The 20837-nt window shown below is 45.4% G+C and overlaps 1 protein-coding gene across 1 annotated transcript in view; it reads left to right on the forward strand.

Moving 5' to 3' along the window:
* Nucleotides 1-13543: 13543 nt before the first annotated feature.
* The window catches only part of Sbno1 (strawberry notch homolog 1), a 52778-nt gene continuing 45484 nt past the window's right edge, over nt 13544-20837 (forward strand). The window contains exon 1 of the mRNA XM_051161492.1: nt 13544-13717. The gene's annotated coding sequence lies outside the window, so the exon portion shown is untranslated. The remainder of the gene's footprint in view (nt 13718-20837) is intronic.

Genomic DNA, 20837 nt, shown 5'->3' on the forward strand with positions numbered 1-20837 from the left:
CAAGGGATGGGATAACAATTTAGATGTAATATGAATAAATTCATAAAATATATTAAAAAAATCAGAACTAATAGGATTCTCCCCTATATAGTAAATGAGACATCAAATTTTGCATCCCCTACCTTCTATACTGATGCAAACTAGTCAGGAAAGGCAGGTTGTAAGTCAGGAAAAATATATGTAAACTGGCTCAGAGACCTTACGATTCAGTTCAAAAATCAGAGTTGTATGCTGTTCTTATGGTGCTATTAGATTTTCCTGAATCCCTTAATATAGTTACTCACTCTCACTATGCAGAAAAAACTGTTTTACATATTGAAACTGCCGAACATTCCCGTTGACTCAGAAGTAACTTCACTATATAACTACAAGTAATCGGAAATAGAAATCATCCATTGATGCCCAGAGTGGTGGCACACACCTTTGATCCCAGCACTCAGGGAGGCAGAGGCAGAAAGATCTCTGTGAGTTTGAGGCCAGCCCAGTCTACAAAGCAAGTCCAGGACAGCCAAGGCTATACAGAGAAACGCTGTCTCAAAACACCAAAAAAGCCTGGCAGAGGTGGTGCACGCCTTTAATCCCAGCACTCGGGAGGCAGAGGCAGGCGAATTGCTGTGAGTTCAAGGCCAGACTGGTGTACAAAGCAAGTCCAGGACAGCCAAGACTACACAGAGAAACCCTGTCTCGAGAAAACAAAACAAAAAAACCAAAAACACCAAGAGGTTAAAAGCACTGACTGCTCATCCAGAAGTCCTGAGTTCAAGTCTCAGTAACTGCATGGTGGTTCATAAACATCTATCATGAGATCTGATGCCCTCTTCTGGCATGCAAGTGTACCTGCAGCCAGAGCACTGTATACATAATCTTATAAAAAATAAAAAAAGAAAGAAAGAAGAAGAAACCCCAATTTGTATTAAACCTGGCTAAGGGCTAAACCCAGATTCCAGAAAATCCACAAAGTAGTCTAAACAGAAAAATATTCCCTAGCAACACAGTCAAGCTCATCTTGGGAAAGTCCAAATATACTCTCTGCTGGTGAAGCTGATGGGCAGGTTGGCACATAGCAACAACCAATTAGGAGAAGCCAGGCCAAAGTTCCTAACACCCCATGACTGCTTCAACCAACCTTTTCTTTTTTTTTTTTTTTTTTTTTTGGTTTTTTGAGACAGGGTTTCTCTGTGTAGCCTTGGCCATCATGGACTCGCTTTGTAGACCAGGCTGGCCTCGAACTCACAGCGATCCACCTGCCTCTGCCTCCCGAGTGCTGGGATTAAAGGCGTGCGCCACCACGCCCGGCCAACCAACCTTTTCTATAGGCCAACTTGTCCCTACACCTATTACCCAACCATGAAACGGCAAGCTTGTAACTGTGCCCTGCTTGCAGCTTTTCTGCCCAAATGCCATTCAGTCATATACTGTAAAACCGATTTCTTTGTCTAAAACCTATAAAAACCCCTCTCAATTGAGACTCAGGGCCACTTCCCTGCATCTGCTGTGCCAGTGCATGTTGCATGGGAGGGGTAGCCTGGGTTCGAACCTGCAATAAAGACTTCCTTGCCGCTGGGCGGTGAAGGCACATGCCTTTAATCCCAGCATTGGCAAGGCAGAGGCAGGCAGATCACTGTGAGTTCGAGGTCAGCCTGGTCTACAAAGTGAGTCCAGGACAGCCAAAGCTACACAGAGAAACCCTGTCTCGAAAAACCAAAAAAAAAAAAGACTCCCTTTCCATTGCATTTGGACTTGGCTATTGGGTAGTCTGTTCCGGGAGTCTCTCAAAATTTGGGCATAACTTATGGTGCATTGGCTGGGAACTCCCCCGACCCCAGCGACCCCCAAGACCTCCGATCCAATGGGATTCTAAGCCGGTAGTAAGTATTGTGTTTGTGTTTGTTGTTTTGTCGCTCTCAGTCTTACTTTCACTTTGGTCTTGAGACAACTGTGTACAGGTTCTGTTGCTCTTTATCTGACTGAGACGTGAACTGACGATGGGACAGACAGCCTCCACTCCTCTAGATTTAATGACAGACTGTGACAAGCCCCTTTTCCGTCGTGACGGACAATTTCAAGAAAATTTGTTTAAGTATTGTTTTATGCTTTATATTCTGTTGAGGGGGGCGAGGGCCAACCTTCATCTGCTGGCTGTTAGTTCTAACTCATTTTAAAGATTCTCAAGGAAAAAAAAAAAGGCAGCAAGGACTGATAAGCTAGCTCTGTCCTTGGAGCCATGTTGGGAGTGTCCTGTCTAGAGCAAACTGGCAACAAGCCCAGGGCTGCCTGAACTCCCAGTGATGTGCTCTGAACTCCAGCAAGCCCAGAAGCCTCAACATGGTGAGTGCAGGGTCACTACCCCCAACTAGGTGGCTGAGCAGCGGGAGCTAATGTGATGGGTCTTTCTGGGGACTGGGTGGTAAGCGGTGACCAGATAAAGCCACTGGTAAGGTCCTTTTCAGTCCTAGTCACTCCTTGGACTCCTTGGCCATGGGCTCTGTATAACTTTCACTATGAGGGCTGTGCATTTTTTTTGTTTTGTTTTGTTTTTTTTTCGAGACAGGGTTTCTCTATGTAGCCTTGGCTGTCCTAGACTCCCTTTGTAGACCAGGCTGGCCTCGAACTCACAGCGACCCGCCTGCCTCTGCCTCTCGAGTGCTGGGATTAAAGGCGTGTGCCACCATGCCCGGCCGGGCTGCGCATTTTCAACAGGAGCTCGTGTGCAGAAACATCCTGCGGAGGATGCCAAACTCAGATAGTCCTAGTTTCTCTATTATCTTCCACAGGTTCTGCCTTTAGCATTTAACATTTAGGTGTAAGATTCTTTTAAAATTATGCTGGACAGGCACGCCTTTAATCCAAGCATTCGGGAGGCAGAGGCAGGCAGATCACTGTGAGTTCGAGGCCAGCCTGGTCTCCAAAGTTAGTCCAGGACAGTCTGTCTCGAAAAGCAAAAAAAAATAAAAATAAAAATAAAAAAATAAAAAAATAAATAGGAGGGATTGTAAAGATACCTTTAAGTTGAAATGTATTAACTTTATAAATATTCAATTGTTTACACTGTGAAAAATCTGGTTTTGATTTCTAAAAATTATGCTTATACTCTATGACTTTACTCTTTTTTTAAAGATTTATTTATTTATTATTATGTATACAGTGCACATTAGATCACATTATAGATAGTTGTGAGCCACCATGTGGTTGCTGGGAATTGAACTCAGGACCTCCGGAAGAGCAGACAGTGCTCTTAACCTCTGAGCCATCTCTCCAGTCCCTATGACTTCACTCTTAAACAAATGTAAAAAAAGATTCATTTGTATTAATTACAGTTAGTGCAGATTACTAGTAACTTAAATGAAACTTCTGTAAATCATAAGTTAAATGTTAGCAACACTGATGAATTTTCTTTTAAGAAAACTGTTGCATTCTATAATGATTTACCATATGGGAGTCAGAAAAGTTTCCAGCCCCTATATTTAGAGATCTTGATGCTGAAGTAAAGGAGCTCCAATTTAATGGTTGTCATTTTATTATTAAAATAATTATAAAGTGCAGATTATTGGTTGCTTCCTGGATGCTTGTATTCTTAAAATATCTTTGACTGTGCTTATGGTCATGAGTGATTGCCAAGGTGGGATTTATTTGGCCTCCTATGCATGTTTCAAAATTAAACAGAGGTAAATAACTAAATTATTACATATAACTGGGAGATACAAATTGATGGCCAGCTGTCAGTTAAGGAAGGTTATATTTTGATTCCAGCATACTATCTATCAACTCCTTTAAGGTGTTGTAATCTTAAAAATGGTATGTGACTTCTCAGGGTCTTATTGTGCATCCCAGTATTATAGATGGGGATTGTTAAGGAGGAAATAAAAACCATGGTGTGTGTAAAGCAGGGGATGCAAATTAATGCAGGGGGTAGGACTGCTCAGCTGCTACTGTTTCCTTACCTTAAGGGCAAAGCTGTTCTCATAGAAAGAATGGGTGCATTTGGGCGTACAGGAAAATGTGTGCGTATATTCACACATGGTGTATATTCACTTATAAGTGGATATTAGCCCAACACAGATGTCCTCAGAGAGACTCCACCCAGGACAGATACTGGGAATCATTACCAGACTCTGGGCAAAGAGCTGTGAGTTGGAAGAGTTGAGAGATGGAGGAGAGGCACAGGCCCGTGTGGATGGAGGATTTGGCCCAGATGAAGAACACTAGCAAGTATCTGGGATTATGGCTGGGAGGTAGCTTGATAGAAGTTATTAGAAGCAGATGCCATGGGATTGGAGAAGGGATCCCATACCTGCCCACTATAGGAAGTAGTTTAGGGGATTTGTATCTGCCCTGCCCCAGGTTAACTAAGGCTATTTTAAAATATAACAGGGGTCTGTGTCTTGGTTGAGTGCTGGCAGGTTAGAAAATACTGCCGTAATAGTGATTATAGGCCTAGAAATAAACATTCTTAAACCTAGAAATAAACATTCTTTTTTTTTTTGGTTTTTCGAGACAGGGTTTCTCTGTGTAGCCTTGGCCATCATGGACTCGCTTTGTAGACCAGGCTGGCCTCGAACTCACAGCGATCCGCCTGCCTCTGCCTCCCGAGTGCTGGGATTAAAGGCGTGCACCACCACGCCCGGCTTGAAATAAACATTCTTAAACTAGTGCTTTAACCGCAACAGGTGCGTACAGCTAAGAGCTCCTATCACACACTCTTTAGGGTAATCCCAACTCAGGGTTTCATTATGTGCTATTTCAGTTTTCTAAATTAATCAGTCAATGTAAACAGTCCATATACACTAAAAGTAGATAGGCTGGGCGAGGTGGCACACACCTTTAATCCCAGCACTCGGGAGGCAGAGGCAGGCGGATCGCTGTGAGTTCGAGGCCAGCCTGGACTACAAAGCGAGTCCATGACAGCTAGGGCTACACAGAGAAACCCTGTCTCAAAAAAAACAAATGAATAAAATAAATAAATAAATAAAAATAGATTGTCATATAGGCAAACACTTATCTGCAGATTATAAGTCATGACATCCAGTCTTATGCTTGTAGGATGTAGTTTGCAACAGACAGCTAAAGACAGACAAGGACTCAGCTCAGATATGCTGACCCTCAAATTAGTCAGAGATCTACTAAGTACGGCATTAAATATATTTAAACTAATTAGGACAGAGACTCCCACATCCTAGCAGTAACTTCCTAAGGTCTCCGAGAAGATTTTTAGCATGGCAGATGACCACAGTGTTGGACTGTGGTATTCTAACCACCAGGCAAAACTGCCCCAAAGCTTCACCCGCTGCTAGGCCCAGCATGGACTGTGGACAACAAGCTGGTCATCTGGAAAGTTCTTGTCTCACGTTGCTGAAAACAAGGTGAGGTCAGTCTCTCGTGTTCTTCTTCCACAGAAACAGCCTCTCATCTTCTGTGCCTGATGGCCAGACTGTCTCTGCCCCCAATATCAGGAAACCACAGCAGCCTGGGTGAGACAACTGTCTAGGTGGCAGACTGGCTAGTCATCTCTGTCATTTTAATTGATATATAGATTCATCTAGGTTACAATTTTTCCTTCTGAGGTCTCTGATCACATTGATGGCTAAGTTGATGGTAGCTTGACAACTAGGGAACAATTAGATCCACTGTTAGTTCATTAGTCAATTCGTTAGGTAGTTAAAACTATCAGATATTAGGTCTCTTCTCTTATTTAAAAAGACAGACAAGCTTGCCTGGCTCACAGGCTTCATGTTAAAAGGTAAACAGATTCTAGTGTAACTTTTTTACTAATCCTTCATTTGGATGACTGCTCCCAGTAATCAACTGCACGTGTCTCTTAGTGAATAACTGGAGAAGAAAAAATGGTGTAAAGTTTACGTAAGGATTGAGGATATAAAAATTTAACAACAAAAAAAAATTTAACTTAAGAGGATCTAAAATATTAGAAGGACTAAGAAAGTATTTTATAAATACTAACAGGTCTAAGAAAGTATTTAAAAGTTGGTAATAAAGAAAATATTTGTCACTCTGGAGGCAGAGGCAGGTGGAGTCTACAAGGTGAGTCCAGGACAGCCAAGGATACACAGAGAGACCCAGTCTTGAAAAAACAAAAACAAACAAACAAAAAAAAGGGGGCTGGAGAGCTGGCTCAGAGGTTAAGAGCACTGTCTGCTCTTCCAGAGGTCCTCAGTTCAATTCCCAGCAACCACATGATGGCTCACAACCATCTATAATGTGATCTGATGCATACTGTATACATAATAAATAAATCTTTAAAAAAAAAAAAGAAAAAAGTATTTGAGGGTCTAAGAAAGTGTTTAAATGGCAAGTGAAAGTGATGAAGGTTAGAGGCTGTTAAGAAAAGTTTTAAGGTACATAAATACAAGTTGTAGAGCTACAAAAATGACTTAAGGCACATAAAATGAGATCATTAGAGTTCCGATAAGCTGGTGAAACACTGCCCGCTTATTAATTAGTCACAAGATCAAGATTCTAATTTCCCTTTGGTTGTCTTCTGAATACAGACTTAAGGGTACTTATCATTTCTGCTAAAAACAAGTCTGTTCAGTCTGTATACCAAGGCTACTGGAACAGAGAAAAAAAATGTTCATGCTTTTACTGGGTCTTAAAAAAGGTGTGAGTCTCCTGCTGTTGTCTGTTATAACTGTAAGATTAATATGCTTCTTTCTGTAAGCTTAAATTCATATAAGCTCAAGAGAATCAAAAAGTCATGAGAACTGGAACCACCTGCCACAGAGCAAATGAACTCATCAGATAAGTTCATCTACCTGTTTCTGAAAATGGACATTTTCCCTGGTCTTGGGATTCTTCACCTTCCTCAATTACTAAAAGATTTTAATTCTGTTCCAAGTTTATATTTGTCTCAGCAGATTTTTACCTGGCTGACAGACTCCATCCAGCGATCACCTGTAGATTACAAGCTGCTGAGATCTGGACCTGCTGGAAGCTGATGTTAACCAGCCCTGCAGACATGACTGCTCCCTGTCTCTTCAACTAGATCGGCTAAGCAGATGCTTCTGATAAGTGTCCCATTACCTAGCCTTTGACTAGCTTTTCAGCCTTCCTGGGTCACTGCTAACAACGTCCTAATGTCAGCTTGAAGAAGCTACAGAAGAGACTACAGCGTCCACTATCCCACCTAATAGGCTGAAATGCTATGTAGAAACAAAAAGACCCTGGCATAAGGGACAAATGGGCCCTTAGTTCTGTTTCTCCAAGTCATGCTTTGTGCCCCTTGTATGATGGACTCTATGTTATGTCTGCCCTAACCCACAGCACTGATGACTTGCGTCACGGGTCAGTTCCTCTCCGTGGCTGACCACTTTAACATCCATGCTTTTAGGTCCTTTGCTCACTGTTTCCCCTTCTCGCCTTTGGGCCTTGTATCCTAAGTGACATAATACAATTCACATAAGAAAAACTAGGTAGCATCCAACTGATGGTTACCAGCTTCTACAAAATGCGGACCTAGTCAGTTATGAAATACAGAGCACACAGAAGCCCAAGACTGAGCTTCTCTAGTTACAAGGAGAGGGGGAAATGAAAGGACCAGACAGACTCCATTTTGAAAAAGAAACCCCATTTTGTGTTAAACCTGGCCAAGGGCTGAGCCCAGATTCCAGAAAACCCACAAAGTAGTCTAAACAGAAAAATATTCCCTAGCAACACAATCAGCTCACCTTGGGAAATTCCAAATATACAGTCAAGCTGACCAGCGGGTGGTCCGGCACACAGCAAGAACCAATTAGAAGAAGCCAGAAGTTCCTAATGGCCCTGTGATACTGCTTCAGCCAATCTTTTCTTTACTTTCTTTTTGTTGTTGTTGTTGTTGTGTGTGTGTTTTTGGGTTTCTCTGTATAGCCTTGGCTGTCCTGGACTCACGAGAGTCTCTTGAGTTCTGGGATTAAAGGCGTGCACCACCATTGCCCAGCTCAACCAATCTTTTCTATAGGCCAACTCGCCCCTATACCTATTACCCAATCATGAAACACCAAGGCTTCTAACTCCCTACTTGCAGCTTTTCTGCCCAAATGCCATCCAATCATATACTGTAAAACCCATTTCTTTGTCTAAAACCTATAAAAACCACTCTCAGTTTTGACTCAGGGCCACTTCCCTGCATCTGCTGTGTCAGTGCATGGGAGAGGTGGCCCAGGGTTCTAACCTGCAATAAAGACTTCCTTGCCATTGCGTTTGGACTCGGCTCTTGAGTGGTCTGTTCGGGGAGTCTCTCAAAATTTGGGCATAACAAAAGCAAAAAGAAATCCATCGTCGGGTGTGGTGACACATGCCTTTAACCCCAGCATTTGGGAGGCGGAGGCAGGCGGATGGATATGAGTTCGAGGCTATCCTGGTCTACAAAGTGAGTCCAGGACAGCCAAGGCTACACAGAGAAACCCTGTCTCAAAAAACAAAACAAAACAAAACAAAAAAACAGAAGAAGAAGAAGAAGAAGAAGAAGAAGAAGAAGAAGAAGAAAATAAAAATAAATAAATATAAAAGCTACTTGCAACTGCAGTATGCCATACGTGGCTCTGGTCAGCACAGCCAGCCCAGCTTCCTGCAGCCCAAGTCTCAAGCCTACAAGCCCACCTATGGCAGCTCTCCATACTGGACAAACTAGACACTGAAAGGGAGAGGGTGGACTCATGGGCAGGAAGGGAACACATACAGCACAGCTCTGGGAGGCCCAGTGCCCTTCCTACACATAACTGTGTCAGCTGAGCCTCTGTCACAAGCCTGCCTCCCAGACCCACTATTGTACGTAATGTATTTATGCATTTATTTGTAACTGTGATAGAAGCCTGGAGGGGCTGGGCTGTGGCCATGGGTAGCATACAAGTGTTCTACAGGTCTGCACACCCTCCCTGTAGCCAAGCAGGCCCTATCCCCACCTTTCTGCCTTCAGGCCTTCTATGTGGCCACAGCTCAGTGGGGTGCTTGGTGTGCCCCTGAAGGGTTGGTGGCTTGGGGATGGGGTCAGGTACTAATGAAGAGTCACGGATCATCTCCCTTCCTCCCTTGTGACCATTATGTTTTTTTTTTTTTTTTCCCTCTGTAGTTACTTCATACTTGTTTTTGAGAAACTGATCCTTTTGTCTTTTGTCACGGTCCCCGTTCCAGCAAATCTTTTTTTTTTTTTTTTTTTTCGAGACATGGTTTCTCTGTGTAGCCTTGGCTGTCCTGGACTCGCTTTGTAGACCAGGCTGGCCTCGAACTCACAGTGATCCGCCTCCCTCTGCCTCCTGAGTGCTGGGATTAAAGGTGTGCGCCACCACTCCCGGCTCGCCTTTTCTTATCAACCCCTTAAAAAAAAAACAAAAACTGAACTGGGTCTCAGAGATAATTAGCCAGTCAGCCCCCTTGTAAAGAAATCAATGATCTGCTTCCATCTCAGCGAAAGCCTGTCTCCAAACAAAGCCTCTTTATACCGGTTGTCCTGAGCCAGGTGGACAACTGCTTCAGGCCTTCCTCTCACCCAAACTCCACCTAATAAAGTTCTGATGATGACAACAACAGCAACAATCACAACAACAAGAAGTCTCTTGCAAAAGGCAGGCTGAAACTCAAAGCAAATGCCCTTTGTGATCAGGAAATAAAAACACAGGGGCTCTGTATTACAGAGAAACCCTGCTTTGAAAAACAAAGTCAGGGCCGGGCGTGGTGGCGCATGCCTTTAATCCCAGCTCTCAGGAGGCAGAGGCAGGTGGATCTCTCTGAGTTTGAGGCCAGCCTGGTCTACAAAGCTACTCCAGGACAGCCAAGGCTGTTCTTCCAGAGGTCCTGAGTTCAATTCCAGCAGCCACATGATGGCTCACAACTGTCTTTACTGGGATCTGATGCCCTCTTCTGGCATGTAGGCATACATGTAGATAGAACACTCTTATGTAAAATGAATAAAAAAATATTTTTTTTAAAAAGAAAAGGAGGGGCTGGAGAGATGGCTCAGTGGTTAAGAGTATTGTCTACTCTTCTAGAGGTCCTGAGTTCAATTCCCAGCAACCACATTTGGCTCACAACTATCTATAATGTGATCTGATGCCCTCTTCTGGTCTGCAGGTATACATGCAAATAGGGCACTCATACAATAAATAAATAAAATCTAAAATTAAAAAAATAAAGAAAAAAATGTCCCAAGAAAAAGAGTGAATTGGCCCAGTGGTGGCTGACCAGTCTGAAATCCTGGTTGGGATCCCCGGAAAAGCAATGGCATCCATGCCACCATCTTGTCAGAGTGGCTGCCCCTCCTCACTGGAACACTGCCTGATTTGGGCGGAGCACTGACAGCCCAGGTGGGCACTTCTCTCTTTCTTTTAGGCAGGCAGCTGGACCTCCCATGGTGCATTACCAAATGTTTGTCTCTGTTGCCCTCTACAGACATAAGTGGCAAATGGTCTTTATGTGGTCCCAATTCAGTTAAAAAATTAAAGGGTAGCATGGGGTTGCAGTGCTCTCCTTCCCCAAACCTACACATGCCTGGTTAAAGGAAAATTCAAAGGGCTGGAGAGATGGCTCAGAGGTTAAGAGTGTAAATGCAGATAGAGCACGCATACATAAAACAAATAAATCTTTTATTATTAAAAAATAATGTGAAGCACTTGGGAGGCAGAGGCAGGCAGGTAGCTGTGAGTTTGAGGCCAGCCTGGTCTTCAAAGTTAGTCCAGGACAGTCAAGGATAACACAGAGAGACCCTGTCTCAAAAAACTAAAAAAAAATTTGAAAATCTCTAATACAGATGAGCCACCTTGTATATGACAGAGGAGAACAAAAAACGATGGACCATTCTATAGCCACTAGTCTCTTAATATTTTTTAAAGAGTTATTTATTTATTATTATGTATACAGTGCTCTGCCTGCATGTACTCCTGCAGGCCGGAAGAGGCCACCATGTGGTTGCTGGGAATTGAACTGAGGACCTCTGGAAGAGCAGTCAGTGCTCTTAACCTCTGAGCCATGTCTCCAGCTGAAAATTTTGGTTTTCATTTGGCTCTCTTAAACCTTTTCCTAAGGTATAAATATTATAAGAGTACTATGTATCTAATAAGCTTTCCGTCGTGATACTAGTAGTCAAACAAAATACTAGTTCTAGAAATAAGCTCCATCTCTCTCCCTCTCTCTTCCTGTACATGTTTTCAGGCTTGAGTCTGAAGCGGATAACTAGGAACAAAGTTTGGGTAGCTCAGATGAATTAATAGATTGTGATTCTCAAACCCTTCGGGGATCTGCTCAATACGGCATTTTAAATGTTTGGTTTTTTTTTTTTTTTTGAGACAGGGTTTTTCTGTGTAGCCTTGGCCATCCTGGACTCACTTTGTAGACCAGGCTGGCCTCGAACTCACAGCGATCCGCCTGCCTCTGCCTCCCGAGTTCAGGGATTAAAGGCGTGCGCCACCACGCCCGGCTCTTAAATGTTTTTTTCTTCGTTTTTCATTTTGGTTTTTTGAGACGTTTGTCAGTGTAGCTTTGGTTGTCCTGGACTAGCTTTGTAGACCAGGCCGGCTCTAACTCACAGTGATCCGCCTGTCTCTGCCTCCCAAGTGCTGGGATTACAGGCTTGTGTCACTGCAACTGGCTCCCAAGCATCTGTCATGTGATCTGTCGCCCTCTTCTGGCCTGCAGATGTACAAGCAGGCAGAACACTGTATACATAATAATAAATAAATTAAAAAAAAAAAAAAAACAAAAAACCAAACAAATCAAGTTAGCCGGGGGGTGGTGGCGCCAACACACCTGTAATCCCAGCATTCGGGAGGCAGAGGTAGGCAGATCTCTGTGAGTTCAAGGCCTGCCTGGTCTACAAAGAGAGCTCAGACCAAGCAAGGCTACACAGAGAAACCCTGTGTAGAAAAAACAAAGACACATAGAAAAAACAAACAAACAAACAAACAACCCCAAACAAAGCAAGTTTATTGGCTATCAGCAGGCAAAGTCATATTGCTGCACATAAATAATGCAGGCTTTGGGGACTGTTGACGGCTGACATCTTCCTCAGAGCCACGGTTAGGATCCAATGGCACATTATCTACAGGACACTTTTTTTTTTCCACACAGAAACTCGGCACATATGAGACTTGCATCCCTGGGGAGTGATTTACCTCTTCTAGAATAGTTGCAGTCTCTGTGTGTGTGTGTGTTGTGAAGCTTATTATTATTATTATTATTTTCATTTAAAAATTTTTCTTTTTTGTTGTTGCTTTGTTTTTATCATAGTTACAGAAAACCAAACTAGAATACACACCAATAATCAATAATTTGTCTTGAAGAGGTCACACTTTTTTTTTCCCCCCTAAACAGGGTTTCTCTGTGTAGCTTGTTTTTCCTTGAACACACTCTGCAGACCAGGCTGGCCTCGAACCCAGAGAGCCGCCTGCCTCTGTCTCCTAAGTGCTGGGATTAAAGGCGTGCGCCACCGAGTCCAGACGAGTTCACACTTCAATGTCAACTGTCAAAACGCCCGTGTGAGGTTTGCTTTCAGCAAAGAAGAAAACAGATGGGCTGTGATGAGGGGGCAAGAATTGTCCAGTCGTGCCTATTACCTAAGTAAGAAAAAGTCAAAGCACATTCTTAGAATGACTTTATAAAAGGGTGACCAAGAAGTTAATGCGTTTAGTCTGCAAGGCCACTTAACAATAATGGAAACGGGACAATAAGGGAGGACCGGCAGAAGTCTTGGTATGCAGCAATCGTTACTGGAAAGCAATGGTGTGTGTAGGTGTCTGGGCGTGTGTGAAGAGACTAGAATCTGGACCTTTCTGCTCAATTCTACAGGACCATACATGAGCTCAGGGTCACAGTGCGGTTTTCAAGTTAGTAAAGTTCAGTGAATCTAAAGGGAGCTTCACAAGCAAGGGCTGCGTTAATATTTTATTTCTAGCATGCTCAATGAAGATCTCGTCAAGCGACAGAAACCCCACTAGGGCCTGACAGGTCACCACTGCCAAGATTCTGAAAATAGCTCTCGGCCCTCCAAGACCCAACTACGACGACAGGTGTGGGGCGCATGCGCGTAGACTCACAGGCTGACCTCCTGGTGGCAACACAGGAGAAACGGACCTTCTTCCCGACAGCCCGCGGGGGCCACAACGGGTGGGGAGGGAAAAAAAAAAAAAAAAAAAAAACCACGTTAATCTCGCGAGTTCTCAGCTAGCGGGGGCGGGGGGCGGAAGTGGCGGACACGTGACTGTCGCAGGCCACCTTCGCCTCGCCCCCTCCCCCTTCTCGGAAACCCGGCCCCCTCACCCTTCGCCCACCCCGGAGCCGTGGTAATGGACCGTTTGGGTTGCGGAATTCCCTTGGATCCCATCACTGGTACCAGGCTAGCGGGACCCGGCGGCCTCCGGGTTTGGTGTCAAAGGCAGAGGGCGGTCAAGATGCGGCGTGGGGGGGTGGGGGGTGGAAGTCCGCTTCCTTCACCTAGGGAGGAGGCGGGGCAGAGAAGGCATGGGCTTCAGGGGAGGCGGGGGTGAGAGTGGTGAGGTCACGTGGGGCGTGGCGCGCGCAGCGTGCGCGCGGCGCCTGACCAGTCGCCCCGCCCCCTCTTCCTGCGGGGCGGGGGGTCGGGGGGAGGGGCGTCAAGATGGCGGCGGGGAGGTAGGCAGAGCCGGACGCCGCTTCTGCCGCCGCCACCGCCACCGCCGCCTCCGCTCCTGTCGCCTCCGGCTCCTCACACGCTCACGGACCGGGAGAAGCTGTTCTTTCGTCGGCTCCGGCGGGGAAAGTAAGTCCCCTTCCTCAGACCTTTTCGTTATTCACGCTCTTCCTCCCGGACAGCCACCCACTCCCACCGTGGCTCCTCGGGGTCCGTGTGGGGCCGGCTGTTGGGGGGTGGGGGGGAGCGGGGAGGCGGCCGCTTCACGGTTAGGCGCGTCTCGCTTGTCCGCTCCCCGGTGTCATCTTGCGGGTCGCCCCGTTGATTCTGGCATTCCCCGCCGGGCAACGTCGGCCCTGCAGGAGTCCCGCTGTCCCGAGCCGGAGAGCAGCAGCTCCGGGGCCGAGCCGCCCGGCCCTGCGCACGCCGCCTCCGCTGGGCATCGCCCCCTTCGCCTTCACTCCTCTCCCTGACTCCGGACGAGCGGCGGAAAGTGAGTCGGAGACCTTATTAGAGTCCCGCCGGCCCACTGCTCCCGGTTCCTGGAGCGAGAGGGAGGTACCGGGACGCCCTTTCTGGACCTCGCTCCCTGGCGGGTGGGGTGCGTGGGACACGTGGGGGACACCTTCACGCCTCGCCTTGGTGGGCATAGTTTACCCCCCGAGCGAGTGGTGAGTGTATGTACCTTCAGACTCTGAACTCAGTCCATACTGAGGGCGATGGCGGTTGGGAATCTGCTCACCTTAGCAGTATTGGATCGAGCGAGAGCACCCAAGTTCCTCAAAGTGGTGTCTACCGGTGTTTTCCCGGGAGTGGCGTGGGATGGGCTCCACCGCTCCAAAGCCTTGGATTTGTCCAAACCCGTGTGATTGTTGCTTTCCTGACCCCGGCATCCAGCTCCTCCCCTTTCTAAACCGTCTTTGTGCTCCTCTGGTTGGTTGATGTTTGCGGACCACTAAGTTGATGTTACCATATAGAAAGCTTTTCTTATGTCCTTGCTTCGTTTACTGTGGGAGGCTTTTGTTTGGGGGAGTCGCTGGTTGAGAACCGTGCACGCGCGCGCGGCGGCGAGGGGGGGGGCCGGGGGGGGCGGGTGAACTGGAGATAAAATGAGAGCCTAGGAAAGCATCGTTTTTGTCCACTGAATTGCGCAGCCAATTGTAGCCGCACCCGGAAGTTTGTGCTGAACACGTGTTGAGAGGTTAAAAAACGGGTCTCCTTTGACCTTTAAAAGTCGGTTATTTGCAGTGTATTCTGAGTAAAAATGTCCATATTATCTGGACTAAGAATTAAAGGTGGAAAAAGGGTTATCAGGAGTCTCCCGGGACAGTCTATTGAACTGTCAAACCCAAAAGTGCCCTGTATCAGTCAGCTTATTTAGCATTTGTGTATAGTTCTACCCCTTAACAGTCATCATGCCCCAAAGTAGTCAGTGTTGATTATCATGAGCATTGGGCAAAGAAACTACTGTTACACGTTATTTCTGGGGTGAAATGGCATTTGCCGAGGTGACTTAAGTGGGACAGTTTGGATTGCACAGGAATGCTAATTTTCATTTTTCTAAAGCTGCCCCCCCCCCATTTCCTGATGAGAGAAGACTTCTGGTTTCTGCTTGCAGTTCTGCCTCATTCCCCACAGCTCCCTTCAGGATTTTAAACTCAACCTTGCTTTAATTGCTGTATAAATGTTAAAAAGGAGTGCCTAATGTTCATTGGTTTGAATGTTACTTGTATTTGAACTTATTTTGGTTTTTTGAGACAGGGTTTCTCTGTATCCTTGACTGTCCAGGACCAGGTCGCCTCAGACTCAGTGATCCACCTGCCTCTCCTGGAATTAACGGTAGGCGCCACCACGCCCGGTGTATTTGAACTTTTTTGTGTGTCTTTTTAAAAAAGATTTATTTATTTTTAAAGATTTATTTATTATGTATACAGTACTCTGCCTGCATGTGTGCCTGCACGCTGGAAGATGGCACCAAATCTCACTATGGATGGTTATGAGCCACCTTGTGGTTGCTGGGAATTGAATTCAGGGCGTTTGGAAGACCAGTGAGTGTTCTTAACCTCTGAGCCATAGCTCCAGCCCGATTTATTTATTATGTATAGTGTTCTGTCTACATGTACAGAGGAAACCAGATCTCATTACAGATGGTTGTGAGCCACCATGTGGTTGCTGAGAATTGAACTCAGGACCTTTGGAAGAGCAGCCAGTGCACTTAATCTTTGAGCCACCTCTCTCCAGCCCTTGTATGTCTTAAGTATGTTTTAAATTACTACTTAGAAATGGCCAGTGTGAGCTGGGTGTGATGACACGCCTTTAATCCCAGCACTCAGGGATTAAACCATCTCATAGGCTGGTTAAGGTCTGCCTCTGCCTCCTGATTGCTTTTGAGTTCAAGGCCAGCCTGGTCTACAAAGTTGAGTCCAGGACAGCCAAGGCTACACAGAGAAACCCTGTCTCAAAAAACAAAACAAAAATGGCCAGTGTGATAGCCAGGCATGGTGGAGGCAGAAGCAGGTGGATCTCTGAGTCTGAGGCCAGCCTGGTCTACAAAGTTGAGTCCAGGACACCCAGGGCTACACAGAGAAACCATGTCTTGAAAAACAAAAACATAGAAAATGGCTAGTGTGGAGACTGGTGATTCTGAGCTTCTTATTTTTAAAGGTTTTATTTTTGAGACTGTCTCTGTATAATTTCACTATGTAGCCAGACTGACTTTTTAAAATTTTTAAAAAAGACTTACTTATTTTTATGTATATAAGTGCTCTATCTTGCATGTGTACCTGCAGGCCAGAAGAGGGCATCAGATCAAATTATAGGTGATTGTGACCCACCATGTGGTTGCTGGGAATTGAACTCAGGACCTCTGGAAGAGCAGACAGTGCTCTTAACAGCATTTCTCTAGCCCCCTATTTTTTTATTTTTTGAGACAAGGCCTCACTATGTAGCCTTGGCTAGAGTGGAAGTTCCTGTGTAGACCAGCCTGTTTCAGTGTTGGACTTAGGTGTGTGAGAATCACATACTACCTTCCAGGGTGAACTTTGGAATGTGGAGGGCTGAGAGGGGCAGGAAGTTTGTTACTGAGTTCCAAGCTTGTGTTCTTGTTACCTTCCTCTTGTTAGTCTTCCTCTCTCTAGGCTTTCGCTCCTGCTTTGTGACAAGAAGGAGACTTCTGGGTTATGATGAGAATAAAAAGAAAAACCTAATCATAAAAAGTATTAAAGGGGGCTAGAGAGATGGCTCAGTGGTTAAGAGCACTGGCTACTCTTCCAGAGAACTCCGGTTCAGTTCCCAGTACCCACACGGCAGCTTATAACTCTCTGTAACTGCAGCTCTAGGAGATGGGCACTCATATTCAGACATACATACAGCAACACATAAAATGCACATAAAATATAAATCTTTTTGGTTTTTCGAGACAGAGTTTCTCTGTGTAGCCTTGGCTGTTTTGGACTATAGACTAGGCTGGCCTCGAACTCACAGTGATCTGACTGCCTCTGCCTCCCAAGTGCTAGGATTACAGGTGTGTGCCACCACACCGAGCAATAAATCTTAAAACACACACACACACACACACACACACAAAGTATTAAAGGTGCCAGAGCTTGTGACTGTAACCCTAGCACCTTGAGGCTGCAGTCAGGACCCTGAATTCAAGGTCACCCCGGGATACAAGATATCCTGGTTAAAAAAAAAATGTAATCAGAAAGAGGGATTAGTCATCTGAATTTGAGGTATTGGTGATGAAGAGTTTCTGCTTTTTTTCCTTTTCCAGATTTTTATTTTTTGAAACAAGGTCCCTATATAGCCCTGGCTCTCTTAGAACTCACTATTATGTAGACCAGGCTGGCCTCCAACTCAGAGATCCACCTGCCTCTGCCTTCCAAGTGCTGGAGTTAAAGGTGTCTTTGTGAATTTCTATTTTGTTTTGTCTTTGAGACAGGGTTTCTCTGTGTTTCCCTGGCATTCTGGAATACCTTTGTAGACCAAGCTGGCCTCAAACTGAAATAGATCCACTTGCCTCTCTGTCTCTGAGCACTGGGATTAAAGGTGTGCAACACCATCCTGGCTCCTTTAGTCTTCAGTCTATTTTGATACAGAACTGAAGCTGTCTTGTTTTTGTTTTTTGTTTTTTGTTTTCAAGATAGTGCTTTTGTGTAGTCCTGGCTGACCTGGAATTTGTTCTATAAGTAGACCAGGCTATCATGGTACTCTGAGATCTACCTGCCTCGGCCTCCAGAGTGCTGGTACTAAAGGCATGCACTGCTGCTTCCCGGCCACGCTGACTCTTGAAGTGGGATGTGTGTGTGTGTGTGTGTGTGTCTGTCTGTGTGTCTGTGTCTATGATTTACTTAGGAACTTGGGCCATGCTAGCCAAATTTTTATTTATTTATTTATTTGGTTTTTCGAGACAGGGTCTCTCTGTGTAGCCTTGGCCATCCTGGACTCTCTTTGTAGACCACGCTGGCCTCGAACTTACAGAGATCTGCTTGCCTCTGCCTCCTGAGTGCTGGGATTAAAGGCACGAGCCACCAATGGCCAGCCACCTTTTCTTTTTTAAAAAACAAAACAAAACAAAACAACACTGAGCTGTGCCCACGGCTCTCTTTATAGTATTTATTTTGAAAGAAGCTTTTACTAAATCATGCAGGGTGGTCTGAACCAACCTGTTGTTTTTTGTTTGTTTGGAGATGGGGTTTCTTGTAGTCCTGGCTGTTCTGGAACTTGTAAGATATGGTGGTCTTGAACTCATAGACCCACCTACTTCTGCCTCCCTGAGTGTTTGGACTAGAGGCATTCACCACCACAATGCCAGTCCTGTTTTGTTATTCATTCAGGCAAAAATATTTGCTAAATGATAGTATTTATGCACATTTGGAAATGACTACCAGTTGCCTTTAGATCTGATTGTCTGCAAAAACTAGACAGTTAATTAGTATTTTATAGACACCCCCCCCCCCCCCCCCCCCCGGAGACAGAGTCGCTCTGTGTTGCCTTGGCTGTCCTGGACTCCCTTTGTAGACAAGGCTGGCCTTGAACTCCCGTTGATCCGCCTGCCTCTGCCTCCCGAGTGCTGGGCTTAAAGGCACGCGCCACCATACCCGGCTATAGAACTATTTTTTTAAAACATGAAACATTTTTTCTTTTATTTCACATGTATGGGTGTCTGTGTGTATGTCACATTTGTGCTTGGTGCCGTAGGAGACCAGAAGATGTTAGGTCCTCTGGAACTGGGCTTGCCGATGGTTGTGAGCTGGGAGCCAAACCCCAGGTCCTCTGGAAGAAGAGTGAGTGCTTTCAACCACTCAGCAATCTCTCCAGCTACTTATAAACCTATTTAAAAATTGGATGGATTGGTATCATTAAAAGTTTGTATTCTGCAGCCTGGCGTGATGGTGCACACCAGTAATCCCATCACTGGGGAATCCCTCTGAGTTCGAGGCCGGCCTGGTCTACAGAGTGATTCCAGACAGCCAGGGTTACGGGGGGGGGGGGGGGGGGCTTGTATTCTGGCAAGTACCAGTGGAATAGCAGTTATACAAAAGAAAGGAGATCTTTTTGTATTCTCCACTTTATCAAAATAATAGCTATGAGCCAGCGAAATGGCTTAGTAAATGTGCTTGGGGCCAAAGCTTAACAATCTGAAATTGCTCTCACTGCAAAGGTAACAGCTGCCTCCACAAAGTTGTCCTTTACTTTCATACATGCCCTGCCCTTCCATCACTCACATCTACCATTATTTATTTGTTTGTTTATTAAGATTTATTTATTATATATACAATGTTCTGCCTACATGTAGACCTGCAAAGCGGAAGAGAGCAGCAGACCTCATTACAAATGGCTGTTGTGGTCTCTGGGAATTGAACTCAGGACCTTTGGAAGAGCAGCCAGAGCCATCTCACCAGCTCCCCATTTACAAATTTTTTTTTCTTCGAGACAGGGTTTCTCTGTGTAGCCTTGGCCATCCTGGACTTACTTTGTAGACCAGGCTGGCCTCGAACTCACAGCGATCCGCCTGCCTCTGCCTCCCGAGTGCTGGGATTACCCATTTATAAATTTTATTTATTTTATTTATTTTTTGAGGCATGGTACTTGACTAGTCTGGAACTCAGAGAACTGTCGGCCTCTGCATGGCATGTGCTAGGATTAAAGGTATGCACCATCATGCCTGGCTTTATTAACATGAGAAAGAACTTAAGACCTAGCACACAACTATAATGACAGTGTTTAGGGGAATTTTGACTTCAAGGTCAGCCTAGGCTACTGCAGGGAGTTGAGACTGTCAAAAGAAAATACAGTGAAACAGGAAAGCCAGCTACAAACATGCACTCTAGGTACTGACTCATGCATTAATTCAACACAACAGTCCTACGAGTTATTCTGTCAGCAGATGAAGAAACAGTTGAGATTCTTTGCTTGGCTGTATGTATCGCGTTAGGAGGTGATGTGCACGTTGTGTGTTCTGTTCTTTCTGATCTAGTTCTTCAGCTAGTGCCCTGTGCTCTTGCCTCACAGATGATGTCCTTGTATCTGCTTAGAGCTAGGAGGAGCTCTGCTGTCTTGTCCCTGCTGATAATGGTCAGTGTAGTGGGTGCTGTTCCTTCTGTTCTTTTGGGTGGTGACATTGCTTCTCCCTGCCAGAAGTGGTACACAGCTTCTATATACCCTCCTTATATCAACCTCTCCATGAATGCTTTAAAATGTGCTTTTGGTAAAAGCGGAACTTTTTAAAAAAAAAGATTTATTTATTTATTATGTTTACAGTGCTCCTGCATGTACGCCTGCAGACCAGAAGAGGGAACTAAATCTCTTTATAGATGGTTGTGAGCCATCATGTAGTTGCTGGGAATTGAACTCAGAACCTCTGGGAGAGCACAGTGCTCTTAACCTCTGAGCCATCTCTCCAGCTCCTTGTTTGTTTGCTTGTTTGGTTTCTCAAGACAGGGTTTCTCTGTGTAGCCCTGGCTGTCCTGGACTCACTTTGTAGACTAGGCTGGCCTTGAACTCACAGAAATCCACCTGTTTCTGCCTTCCGAGTGCTGTGATTAAAGGCGTGTACCACCACGCCCAGCTCTGTTCTTTTGTTTGTGTTTTTTGAGAGAAGATTTCTCTATGTAACAGAGTCTTGGCTGTCCTGGAACTAGCTCTGCAGACCAGTCTGGCCTCCAATGCACAGAGATCCACCTGCCTTTGCCTCCCCTCCCTGGCTTTCTTTTGGTGGACAGGGCGGGAGGGGGGAGTGCAACTT

The sequence above is a fragment of the Acomys russatus genome, chromosome 19, assembly GCF_903995435.1.
Source record: "Acomys russatus chromosome 19, mAcoRus1.1, whole genome shotgun sequence".
NCBI lineage: Eukaryota > Metazoa > Chordata > Mammalia > Rodentia > Muridae > Acomys > Acomys russatus.